Below are 12,740 nucleotides of genomic sequence, written 5' to 3'. Positions count from 1 at the left end.
GTGAGTGTGGCAAAATGGTACTTACTGAAAGATATAAACTGACTGCAGCAGGCCAGCAAACATTTTTTCCTCTAGTCTGCTGAAGGAGCCTTGTGTGCTTTGTCTTTCTTTGTCTCCTTTTTCTTGGCATTTAGGATACTCCCATTTCACTGGCATCTCACTAACAGTCTGATAAAGATTATCCTATTATTTGTCGTCGAGGCGTACAGCCATAAGAAACTAAGGGCTCAGATCCAATCGAGGACTGAAGAAGGATGATCCTCTTAGGCCCCTGGTTTTGGGCCTGGGATTTCTCAAGATGAATTGGGCACCTAAATTGCAAATACAGGTAACAGGGGAGGTGCTTGGAGATGGCAATCAGAACCGTGCGTTAAGTGGGAAGGTACCTGCAAGTCAGCTGATAGACACAATGAAGCGTAGGTATCTATCGCCAGCTCACATACCCTGCAGGATGCTCAGACCAAAACAGGACCCAGCAGGAGCTTAAAGTCATCCCACTGGATGCAGGTGATAAAATCATGCATTTATTTTCAAAGTAACCAGAGCTAATGGTGTGTTTATACAGCATCTCCCTACTTGCCTGGGAGAACTTGCCTGGCAAATGGGAGAGCTGGGGCCTGAAGGGGAATGTCCAGGCTGCTGCTGGGAGGCTGGGGACACCACTGAGGCTGTCCCACTGTGGAAAAAGCAGTTGAAGGTTCAGAGAGGAGGAATGCATGGGAACAGGCTTTGTAGTCCAGGCTCTGCAATCCACTGGTGAAAACACTTAGCAAGGGATGGGAAGCGCAGTTTCAGTCCCAAGTGTCTATGTGTGTCTGTCATTTGATGCCTTACTGAATGCACAGCGGTTGTTAAATCTGGGACCACAATTAAGATCTCCTGCTCCAGCTTGTTCTGAATTTCCCAGTCTTTTATTTTCTTTTTAATGAAACAGAATTATGTCTATGGTGTCTTCTGCTTAACAAAATTCTGTCGACGTGTGCTGGTGTTCGCTGAGCATGCCTGTCAACTTGGGTCCCCCAGAAAACATAAGCAGCAGGAGCCTCGTTTGTAAATCTCCAAAGGGTGGTAGGCGCTGAGAAGCACAGCTTAGCCAAGACGGTTGCTTATCTGGGCATGCACAGTGCTAGAATATTAGGCTGGCAAGTATAAAAATAAAATGGCATCTACTGTGGTTGTGATTTTTTGGGTGTTGGTATATAAATTCCATCTAAATTTTACAGTAGTCTGTACAGTTCAAAAAGCTTCGGAAGTGTTCAGAGCCAGTTTTCATACAAGACAGTCCTTGCACTTACATTTTCTTACCAGCATTTGTATTTGCTTTTCTTTGTTGCCTTACGCAGTTTTTCATGTGAGTGTGAGAACTATGTGATACGTTCCAACTGCAATATGGAGCAAAAGTCTTGAATTTATCTGTCTTCTGTATTAAATCTCAGCTGAAAAACCCCATTTGCTGCCTTGTCTGACTTCTTCAGAGACAGTGCTGCTTCTCTAATCAGTTTTCTAACAACATCACTTTTGTAATGGGGGAGATACAATTTGCCTCAGAGATAACAGGCAAAAAATTCTGTAGGAATCTCATTCATGTGGCTGTTTGCTCTGATTGCGCCTGGATGCGATGAGAAGGGTGCTCAGTCACACCGGTGTGGGAGCTGCGCCCTGTCCCTCAACCAGCCCTGAAGGGAGCATTGCACCAAGAAAAGCAGCAGGACTCTCTGACACCAAGTGAGTGCTGAATCCAGAGCAGACAATGGTGCGAAGAAATGGTGACCTTGTAGCTGTCTCATTCAGGGTCCAGTTCCAAGACATCTGTTAATTTAACATTGGCTGTGAGAATTGTCGGAGCAAATGGCTTGGAAACGAGGTGCCATAGTGGGAAAAAACCTGATGCTATATAACACTGCTGGTTCAAAAAAAATCTTCTTAAAACCCATCACCCCCCCCCCTTCGCAGCTACAACATGCTCTGTCATTGTCAGTGTCTCCCATGCACAGGGTGATGAATCGCCATTTTAGGCAGGCAGTTTATGGCTCATAAATACTTGGGTGTGTCAGACTGTAATGGATCCCTTAGGAATGACAGTACTGTTTGGACAGTGGCTGAACACATCCCTCTGAATTCCCATCCCTTCAGCATAGAAAATGGATTTTAATGGTCACAAACAGATGGTGTTCATGAAAGGGAGAAAAAAAAAATCAGATTATAGCTCATGTCAGACAGGGTGGAGAAAATAATCTGCTATATTTAAAGCTTTATTTTATTAGAAACAAGAATATTGCTTCAAGCAGTTCTGGTACAATAAAAAAACCCTCACTATTATTACAAGCAATAAGTGGGTCTCAAAAGACAAAGCAGTTCAGGTCAAACTAGGTAGAAGAATCTAAACTCCAAGAGTGGGGTTATATTTTAGCTTGCTTTTTTTTTGTTTGTTTTGTTCAAATCAGCAGGGTTTGATTGCCCCAATTCAGCTGTCCGGCGGCAGAAAGAGTTAAACCAAAGTGTCCTACATCCCAGGAGAATGTCATTAACAGTACCTCAACTTTTTGAGCATTATCTAAGTCCCTTAGAAATCTAGTTCTTCGCATTTATTAGAAAGCCAGGAAAAAAAAGTTCAGTCTTGAATCACCCTGAAATAATTGTTTCAAACAGGATACTGGACTGAAAAATCACTGATCCTAGCAACTTTGGCTCAGATGCTTGTTCAAGCCTCTAGAGAGCACATAAACACCCATTAATGCATACTTCATGTGTAATATAGTGATAAATACAAGGCCTATTATTGACTGAGGCTCAGACACATGAGACTTAAATTTTACTGTAGACACTTAACTCTGTGAGTGTGATCTATAAAAAAATCCATATAATGCCTTAGATGTTTGTTTCCATTATCATCTCCAATCACTATCAGCAAACGTACCCAGAGTCCTGGGAGCTGGGACTGGAGCCCATGACACTCAGTTCTTTGCAGGTTATGGTGGCAGACTTGCTGATGATATATTCTCTTTCTGATCCTTTGAATCTTACATTCCTGCCTTCATGTGTGCCCAGTTTCAAAAGGGTTAAATATTGTCTTTGTTCTTCCACCTTACCAACCCAGTGCATAAGGTGGTGGCTAAGGTATGTCTTCTGAAGTACCAGGTGCTCTTCTGAATACCATTTGCCTTGATGGTGCACAGGGAGCTTAAAGATGAATGGCGGCAGCTCCTCCTTGAGCCATGTTTTAAAAAGTAAGGATATGCATATATAAAGGGATAACAGGTATCCAAGCCTATTTGTAGACTTTGTGTGAGGAATCTTTCTTCTGCACTGGCATCTCTTGCAGGGCAGCAGAAAAATTCGCATCCTTCTTTTCACTCTTTGCTTTTCGTTGCTGAGTGTTGTGTATTATGAAACTAAATTTCTAAGTGCTTAACACTGTGTAGGGATTTTAGACTATGACATCCATTCCTAGGATCCAGTGCCTAAAGCCTTTTATAATTCCAGCCTGGTGTGTATCTCTGGAGTCAAAAGGGAGGTAAAATACTTTTGCCTACTCTGATGTCAGACAAAGCTTCCAGTGAAAGCTTGCAGGGCTTGAAGTCAAAGGAGAGCTGAGATGGGACCTTGGATTACCAGATTAGCAGGAGTGGGTTTGCTGCCTTAGTGTATTGTTGCAGTGTCCTGCGATGCCTGGCTGCTGTGTGGAAAGGTCCAGCGCTGTCCTGTTACGGCTCGACTGAGCAGTGATTAGGTTTTCATTCCTGAATGTGTCACCTATGAGAATTGCAGGCCATTTCCTTGATATAAGGGGGAAAACCAGAGGAAAAGTGTGATTAAACTGCTGAAGTGATTGATTTAGCCAGTTGCTGTGGTCCTGGCCGGTGGCCAGCAACACTGGGAAGCTACAGTCGGCAGCCTGGAAGTACAGGAAGCACAAGGACATGGAGGAAGCAGATAATGGACAAATAAATCGAATGGCGTATGTGAAAATGCAAGAAGAAACTCATCTTATGAAGACACAGTGTTCTTTGCCATAATCTTTTATATGAATCCTCTTGTAGGGTGGGTAACAGCATGAAGAGGAAAATTAACTTTCAGAGTCAAAACAAAAAGTGCGAAGTATTTTTTGTGAAATGATCAAGGGATCTTTATGCTCTCTAAGAGAGCACAAAGATTTAGCCTCCAACTGCCTCTGCAGGGAGGGGTAAGAAGCAACTGGGACTACAGCTCTGTTGAGTCTGTACCAGAGAGTCTTAATTTCTTTACAGGGCTTTTTTTGAGACTTGCAATAGACAAAGACCCAATATTCGTCTCTCTGGCCCTGAACCAAGCATGTTATAGTTGATTCTCCATCTTACTAACCTCCTCTGAGCTCTACTGGGAGCCAGTTACTGACATTTGCACTGTGCATGGAATGCGAATATCAGCATGTTAAATCAGCACTAGCATAGAGTGTTGCCAGCTCCTATTTTTTATGAAGAAATAATCACAATGTCTGAAATATTCCTTGAAGTCTGTGCTTCTGGATCCGTGCGAGTATCTCAAAATTCCTTAAAGAAGGAAAAAAAAAGAAAGAAAGAAAAAGAAGTTGAAAATATGAACCAAATGCAAAAATCAAAGAGAACTGAACAATATAAAATGCAATATGCTTTTTAACGCTCATGATTTTTCTGGCATGGCCAATCACTTTTCAATGCTTGGGCTTGGCAAAAGTGGAAAAATTACAGAAAAGTGTGGACAACATTTCTTGCAGATCTTTCTGAGGGAAGAAAGAACTGAGGAACAAAGGGGACATGAGAAGGTCTTTGTCTCTTTCTCAGTGGGTGAACATGCCTGTCATTGTGTGAAACAGAAGGCAGTAGTGTATGCCTGGTGGCCCTCAGAGCTTCAGGCCATTCGGATGATTATTGAACGGCCATGGCTGGAGCCTGGGAGAACAGTACATGTTGGGTAATAACTGCGGGGCTGGTCTGTGTGATCTGGGCAGCTGTCCCTTCCAGGCTGCGCGGAGACAACCGACTCATTTCACTGAACGCCCCTCTGATGGTAATAACTTCTAGTCCCAGCTAGCTGAAAATGGATGGAAACCGGTGACCTGGAGGTGAAAGGTGCCATATCCCATTCCAGTGCCCTGAGTCACTCGCGCTCTCGCTACAATGAGCTTTCTGTGCCACGTTGAGGGATGCTTTTGCTTTGCTGCTTTCCAGCACTGCTTGTGAGCTGTGGTTAAAACAAATGAACTGCTTTCTAGAAACTCTTCCCCTATGGCCCCTTGTTTATTTTAAAGGGCATAGTAGCACATAATGTGTAGCCTCGAACTGTAGTGCTGATTACAAGTATCACCTTGATTTGGCTTCTCTCACCTTGAAAAGTCAGATCTTTGCTAAAGCCTGGAGGCTATGTTGTGGACTACCAGACGTGAGTGAACATAGGCTGTGGGCTCAATGCAAATTATTTCAGTTTCACATTTTGTCCCATTTTTAGAGGAACGTGGGTCTATAATTCCTGGAAGCTGATAGTATTTCAGCCAAGGAAGTTATTGTATACATACATGTAAAAGAGCTACTGTTTGTAACATGTTGGTCTAGACTGTAAGGTTTTGCATGTTTGTCACGTCCCAGAGACTACACTATACTGCCCGCATATAAAAAGGAGCAGGAGAAGCTTGTCTATTTAACTGACACTCGCCTAGCCGAAGTCAATGGCAATGGTGTGCTGATGACTGAGGTGTTTACATGCACATGGAAATGTAGCTCATTATTTCTGCAAGTACCATTCAGCTCTACTATTGTGCAGCTCCCCACCTTATCTAGGGTACCACACATTAGACAGACACCGTGTGCTATGTTAAGGTAGGATGGACTTATTGTGAGAAATCTACAGCACACAAGCCGCATTAAGAAAACAGTATTAGCTAAAACTCCTTCCTTCACCACTCCAAAAACAGGGAAACCCTGTTAATTAAAGTGAGAAGAATCAGGAGGGACTGAATGAAACTCCCTCTTACTATGTCCTCTCCATCGTGCTTCACTTTTTTCTGTTCTGAGGTATGTTCATGTTTGCCTGAAGTACAAACACTGAAGCACTAATCCTCACGTGTGTGTTTGCTCTGGCTGGTTAAAACAATGCCTTGATGCTATTTACTTTTGTGAAATGAATGTAGATCTCTGTAGGGCCCTTGTGCCTCAGTGTTTTGCAGCAAAGGTCAGGAGTCTATTCATAAGACTTCCAAACTGTTATTGTTAAAACATCTCTTTGCTATGTCACTGTTTTCCCTTTCCTCTCCTCATTCAAAATAATACATTGTCATTAGTGACTTATAACACTCTCCCTCTAAGCACAGCGTATCGAGCTTTCCTTGATTTTTTTCCCAAGCTTCCTTCCTATTTAAACAAAGAATTGTTTTAGTCAGTTGGGACCCAAATATTCCTAGCCTTGCTATCATGAAAAAAATACATCACTCTGTTTTATGCAGTGATTTATAAGCACTGCAGTTTTATTGCTGTTGTGAGCTGCAGCATCATGATTTGTTACAACAGAAAAGTTATGTTCTAATATGGACATTCTTGCAATGTTCACTCTGACCTTTGTGAGAATCTTCCTATGGCTAATGTGGCCAAAACTTTAGGCTTTTAATACATTAGTCACTTTATGAATCCCTGTAAATGGCACTTCAGGAAGAAGGGAGAAAAGGAGGAAGATGTGCTATTATAATTCAGTAATGGTGTGTACAGCTAGTCCTTGTACTCATAACTGAAGGTTGTCACTTACATCATATATCTTGATTTCAGACATCTTTAACTTGGCATTTAATTTTTTACTCAGTGACTTTTAAAGTCCAAAAGATCCATAAGATCATCCAAAATGACATTTTCAGTGATTTGGACTCTCAATTATTACTTAGTCTTTACACTGAGCCCAGTGTGTTGTCTCTGACCAAATCGTGTCCTACGGTAAAGTCACCGGTCCCCCATCTGAGCACACTGAGGGGTGCTGAACCCAAAACTTGCCCGCTAGATGCCAGAAATTAATCACCTTCATTGTTAACCTACTTATTTCTTCAGATTTATCTGTCTTTACAGCTTGAAACTATTGGTTCTTGTTACAGTTTATTCTACTACATCAAAAAAATCTTTATTTTCCTCTTGTGAGAGCATTTATTCACTGTAACCATGTTACCTCTCAGTCTCCATTTTGATAAATTGAGCAGAGCAAGCTCTGTAGGTGTCTTGGTAAGGCAGATTCTACAGCCGAGGAATATTTTCTGTGCCTCTTATAGCACTCCCATGAAATTACTAGCATGGTTTCTGAAGGAAATGTGACTTAGGTGATCACAATGTCTGCCCAACTCCTTCCCATTCTTTTCCTCGTATCTTACTAAATCTTTGGCCAGTTTAAGTCCAAACGGTCAGAGGAGTAACAGTCTCAGAGTCATTACAGTCTGCATATTTAAAGTTTCATGAAAATTGTTGCGCTGGGAGGAGGTGAGACACGTCTGTGCTACTGCGAAAGGAAAGGTAGCTAGAGCTCAGCCAACTGGCCAGCCAGCGTGTGCCCCTGGGCTGCCCAGCCAGCACTGCGTAAGCTCTTCCCTCACGGCGATAGTGAGGAGACAGCAACAAACACATTAGGGGCAGAACTGGGCTATTGCATAAGTGGCGGAGGAATAAAGAAACAAAGGATGCAATTTCATAGGAAACCGACTTTCCTAAATTGTTTCATGAGCTGCAGAACTAATCCTGAACTTCAGGCGTCACTGCTGGATGGAGTGCTCCGCACTCAGAAGAGACTTCCCTGTAAATCAGATGTAGGTGTTACAAAATTAAAGATGCCAGCTACGTCAATTATTATTTCCATGCTGGGAATATATTTGCTATTTTTGGATTTTTATATCTCTACGCCTGTGAATTTGAGCTTTGTTGATACTAGTGAACACATTATGATTATTTGGCCAGAAATGTGGTCTGCATTATACAACACTCTACAGTGCTATGCATAGAAGTCACGCAGGCTGAGGCATTCAAGTCATTTCTCTGTCATATGTATCTGCCATAACACAAATGGAATAAAATACTCCAACGAGCTCTGACAGTCAGCCACCTCTGGTAACTAATGTATTTTGTGAAGACTTTTACTATCCCTACCATGTTATGAATTATTATCCTGCCTGTTGCCTTAAACAATTAGTAACACAAATTTCAATATCCTGCCCCATCATACTGACAACCCACCAATTATATATCTAAATGTATAGGCTCACAAGATAGGCTATCATCTCTTGGAGGAAGCAATTACAGGACAATGCGTGTCAGCTGGAAGATTAAGGGCCCCGTGCTAGTTCAAAGAGTTGAGTTTCAGTTCTCACGATCTGTCATGTCCGTGACTTTGGGATTAATGGCCACCTGAGATCAAGATGATTTGCGTAGAAACGTTAATGATGGTACAGTACAGTGCGTAGGAGTCAGGCGTGAATGACTGGTGATCAGTATTCATGGAACTCATGGGAGGACCATCAAGCATCTGGGAATGGGCTAAAAAGAAAGCATGTAAAAATTGTTTCCTTGTAATTTTAGACAATTTACAGGCTTCTAAATATATTTTCTTTATGCTTGCATTTTTCAAGGAAGAATTCTTTTAAGAGGCCTTGCAATGATATGAAATTACACTTTTACTTGCAGAGGCTTTGGCTGATTCAAAGATCATTAATAACTTTTTTAGTCATTAAAGGAAACGCACACTTGATATCATGCGAAAACAAGATGAGCCATGTTTCCTGCCACAGAGAAAGGGTTCTTGGCAGCTTTTATCTAACACATTATATTACATATGTATATTTATATATATATAAAATCATATAAATACAAATATAAATATACTATATAGATATAAAATATAGCATATAATATATAATACTAAGATAATATATTATTATACATTATAAATATTATATATTTTTTTTTTTCATAGCATCAGATTCCTTGCTGCAGAGGTATTTTTATTTAGTATTTGAAATCGTCCTGAATTTGTTGTGTCTGAATGGTTAACAGAACAGTTGCAAGGAGGTAGCCAGAGTTGGCATGTTCTGTGCAATAAGCTCAAACTGTGAAAGGTGCAGTAGTATAAAATAGTGGGGAAGGAGTTACTATGAGCATAGATAAGAGAAACTAGGCTGAAACTGATGGATTTATTTGTTCTATATAATAGTTCCTCAGCTGAGGTAAATTTGCATCACTTCATCACCATTAGAGAAACCGTACTGATTTCTCTACTGAGGATATTGCAGAGCATAAAAGTGTGCATCTGTGTAGTTGTGAACTGGCCACAATGAGCGTGTACTGTTTCAGGGAGAGCTACCTGGAGTGGCCCAAAGCAGGGCCAGGGAGTGAGCTAAGGGTTTGGTGGTATGGACAAGCAGAAGCCCATTTCTGGGCTCATTCTCTTTTATTTCAGCAATGCCATGCTCCATAGGGGGCTACACAAGGAAAGCTGGATCCCACGTTCACTTTTGTCCTCAAAACTTTAAGTGATGGAAAATCTGTTATACATCTAATAACTAGTGGTTTGTTATCTTCACTGAACTTTATAGTTGAAGGCTGAATTTGTGGAATTTCATCTTCCAACTCCTGTGTCTCATTAGGCATTATTTTTGTTAAATCTCTTCCTCACTGTAAATGTATGTAGGCTGTAATCAAGTAATTTCTTAACCTCTTGAATAGACTTAAATAGATTAAGTTTCTTCAGTCTCCACCTAACAGCTGTATTTTCCTGCTTTAACCATTCTCCTCTAAGGCCTTTGCAGATTTTCAGCCTCGTTTTTTGAAGTGTGGATTCCCCCAAAGGACACCATGTTCTAGAAATGAGCTCACTGATGACATAATGCAGAGAAAGTACCATCTCTTTGCCACTCAGTATTATTTCCCTGTTTCTTCATCCAAAAATCTATTATGCTTTTAAATATGAGCTGTTCTGCTCAATTAGCTGTCTTGTAGAGCCCCGAGGCAGTTCCCCATTGCGCAGGGCTGATCTCCATTCATTCTTCCCAGCTGCCCGAGCTTTTGTTTTGAAAACACGTTTTGCTTGACTGGGCATGGTGTACAGGGCAGACAAATTGCTCTGACTGCTCTTCTAGCCTTCGTGATACCTGCGTATTTTGTCAGCAATTTTGAACTTATTTTCAGATGATTAATGAAAATTATGATTCTGCACTTGCAGCTTTCCCACTATTTTTTAAAGATCTGTGAATCAGCTAGTCCTTATTCAACTTAACATGTGCTCCTGTCATGGCTTATAGGATCGTGGTTTTCCTATAGTTAGTATAGAACGGCACAAGTGTAATATGAAATGACGTGCTGGGCAGTTACCTAAGAGTATGAAATCTTCCTACTTGCTTTTTGAATAAAACTTGCAGTCTCAGAGAACAAAACTGGATTTCTTTGACATGGCAAATTTCTTTTAAGTCATGGTAGCTGCTCTTGGTCTGTAACCATTGCACAGCACAGCTGGACTTTCCATTGGCTACAAGACAGTTTAGTTTAACCCACCTTTTCCTGTGGCTCATGAATTTACTCTGAGAGTGCACAAAAAAAGATCTATAATGAGTCATTGGTCAATAAAGACTCTTCCTTTTTCTTTACTTTTTCTTTTGCTCTCCGAATTAGAGGGGAAAAGGGAAAACTTAGATTTCATTTGTTCCGGTACAAATGCAAATTCCTTCTGGTGAATGAAAGAAAAAAGTGGAGGGTGTGAATAAAACAAATGGATATTTCTAGACTTGATAGATGTGTGGAGAACACTGATAAAATCAGGAACGTTGCAGACAAAAGTATGGTTTTGGAAAAACATAATTTTCACTTCAAAAAGATATTATGAAAAAAAAGATGGGTGGGAGATCTTTTAAACACTAGGCCCCAAAATATCACATACAATATTATCCATCTGTAAAAGTCTGAGTTATACTTACGTGGTGTTTGGGAAAAAGACTTTTTTTTTAAATTCACAAGAGGATAAAAACCCTTTCCATTTCTCTTAGTCCTTCTGCAATGCATAAGGTTGGCAGTTGTTGTTGTGAAGACAGAAGAAAAAGACATAGGTGGAGAACTTTCCTGTATAGTACATCCTCTAGCTAGAATGCTCCTTGCTCTTGCTCCACACTACATACTATGTACAATGCAAATCTAAATGTTGGTGAGATTTACAAATACGTGATTTAAGAGGGTGACCAGTCATAAAGAACTTGATGCAAGATGAAGTTTTCCTTTTGTATGCTTAAAAGTAAGCTCTTCAAGACTTGTTCTCTATGTAAATACAAAGACGCCTGCACAAAAAAACTTCGATTAAAACCTTTCTTTTAAGAGTCAGTCTCAAATAGAGGAAGCTTGATTTCACTCCATGTTCTTTGGAAAGGCCGTCTCTATTAAGCCATCTTCACATGTTGCTCACTGATTAGATGCTTCTTTGTATTTGGATATATATTAAAAGAAAGAACTGATTTTCCCCATCTTTTGTAATTTACACAGATCACAGAGCCATGAGCCATGAAACCAGCACAAAACCTAGTAGTAAAATGCCTACAATTTATTATGCAGTTACTCAGTTTAAAAGCTTAGTCCCCCATAAGTTATTGTTTTCCTAAGAAATACAGATGCATTTAAAAGTATTTTATTAGCATTATTCTCTAGTCTTTTTCTTCCTCTCTGGCTCAGAATTGCTGCTGTTCATTTGGAGCCAGTGGTTCCCAATGAGACCCTAAGTGGGAAGTGCGTCATACGGCATGATATTGAATCACACTCATTTTTCTAATTAAGGATCTACCAAGGCTTTTATAAGCATGATGCATTTTTGCTTACTGTCATGGCTTTCCCTTCTATCTCCAAGAGGGAACAAGACAGACAAGGTAAACATTTTTTCCCTAATTTTTGTTCAACTTAATATACTTTCTATTACAGTAGCAAAGCAGGAGGACAGCATACTGTACAAGAGTAATCTGCCTGAAAGAGATGGCACACACACAACTCCCAGGGCTTCTCTGCTAGTGTAATGACTGATTGACATGATCAGAACAGAATTCACATGGCAGGCTCCTCTTAATACTATCTTTAAATAATAACGCTGCTCTCAGTGCTCTGAGTAATTGTCTCTCTGTCTGCCTTTGATAGCATCAGCTGAGAAGCATGTATTGTCTCCTATGTTGTTAAGTGCCTGACAAGTCTGGGATTCAGAATTAAGTCAAAGGAAAAAAAAGATACCTTTGAAACTACTTTGCATTGTGAGTTACCTGCCTGCAACCTGAAGTGCCTTGCCTCAGCCTAGAGGTGTATGGAGACTAAAAAGAGAGGCTCACTGAGCTCCTTCCTGCTTTAAAAACCTGTAAAGGTTTCAGAAAAACAACTGCAGTGTGGAGAAGGGCACCCACCTCTCCTTCCACAAAAAAGACTTCCCCAACACACACGTGCAGAGGGGAGCTGGAAGGGCTTTGTCACGAACTGCTTATTCCGGGTGTCCCAGTGGCCTGGCTGGGAGTGCACAGTGCTGCTGTCTCGGGAGCGTGTTGACTGACATCCACAGGGCTCAGATGTGGAGTTCAGGATACCAAAGGCATCCTTGTGGTTGTGCGCCAATTAGTTATGGGGAGAAGATGTACGCTTTATGTGTAAACAGCTATTCTCTCTCAGGTTTGTGGGGTGAAATATCTGTCTGGTGGCTGGCTGGTAGGAAAGGCATTTGTGGCTGTTTAAATGTGGGATGAAGCCATGGCTGGAGCT

This window comes from Gymnogyps californianus, chromosome 1, assembly GCF_018139145.2.
Source record: "Gymnogyps californianus isolate 813 chromosome 1, ASM1813914v2, whole genome shotgun sequence".
Lineage (NCBI taxonomy): Eukaryota > Metazoa > Chordata > Aves > Accipitriformes > Cathartidae > Gymnogyps > Gymnogyps californianus.
Note: the sequence above shows the minus strand (reverse complement) of the source record.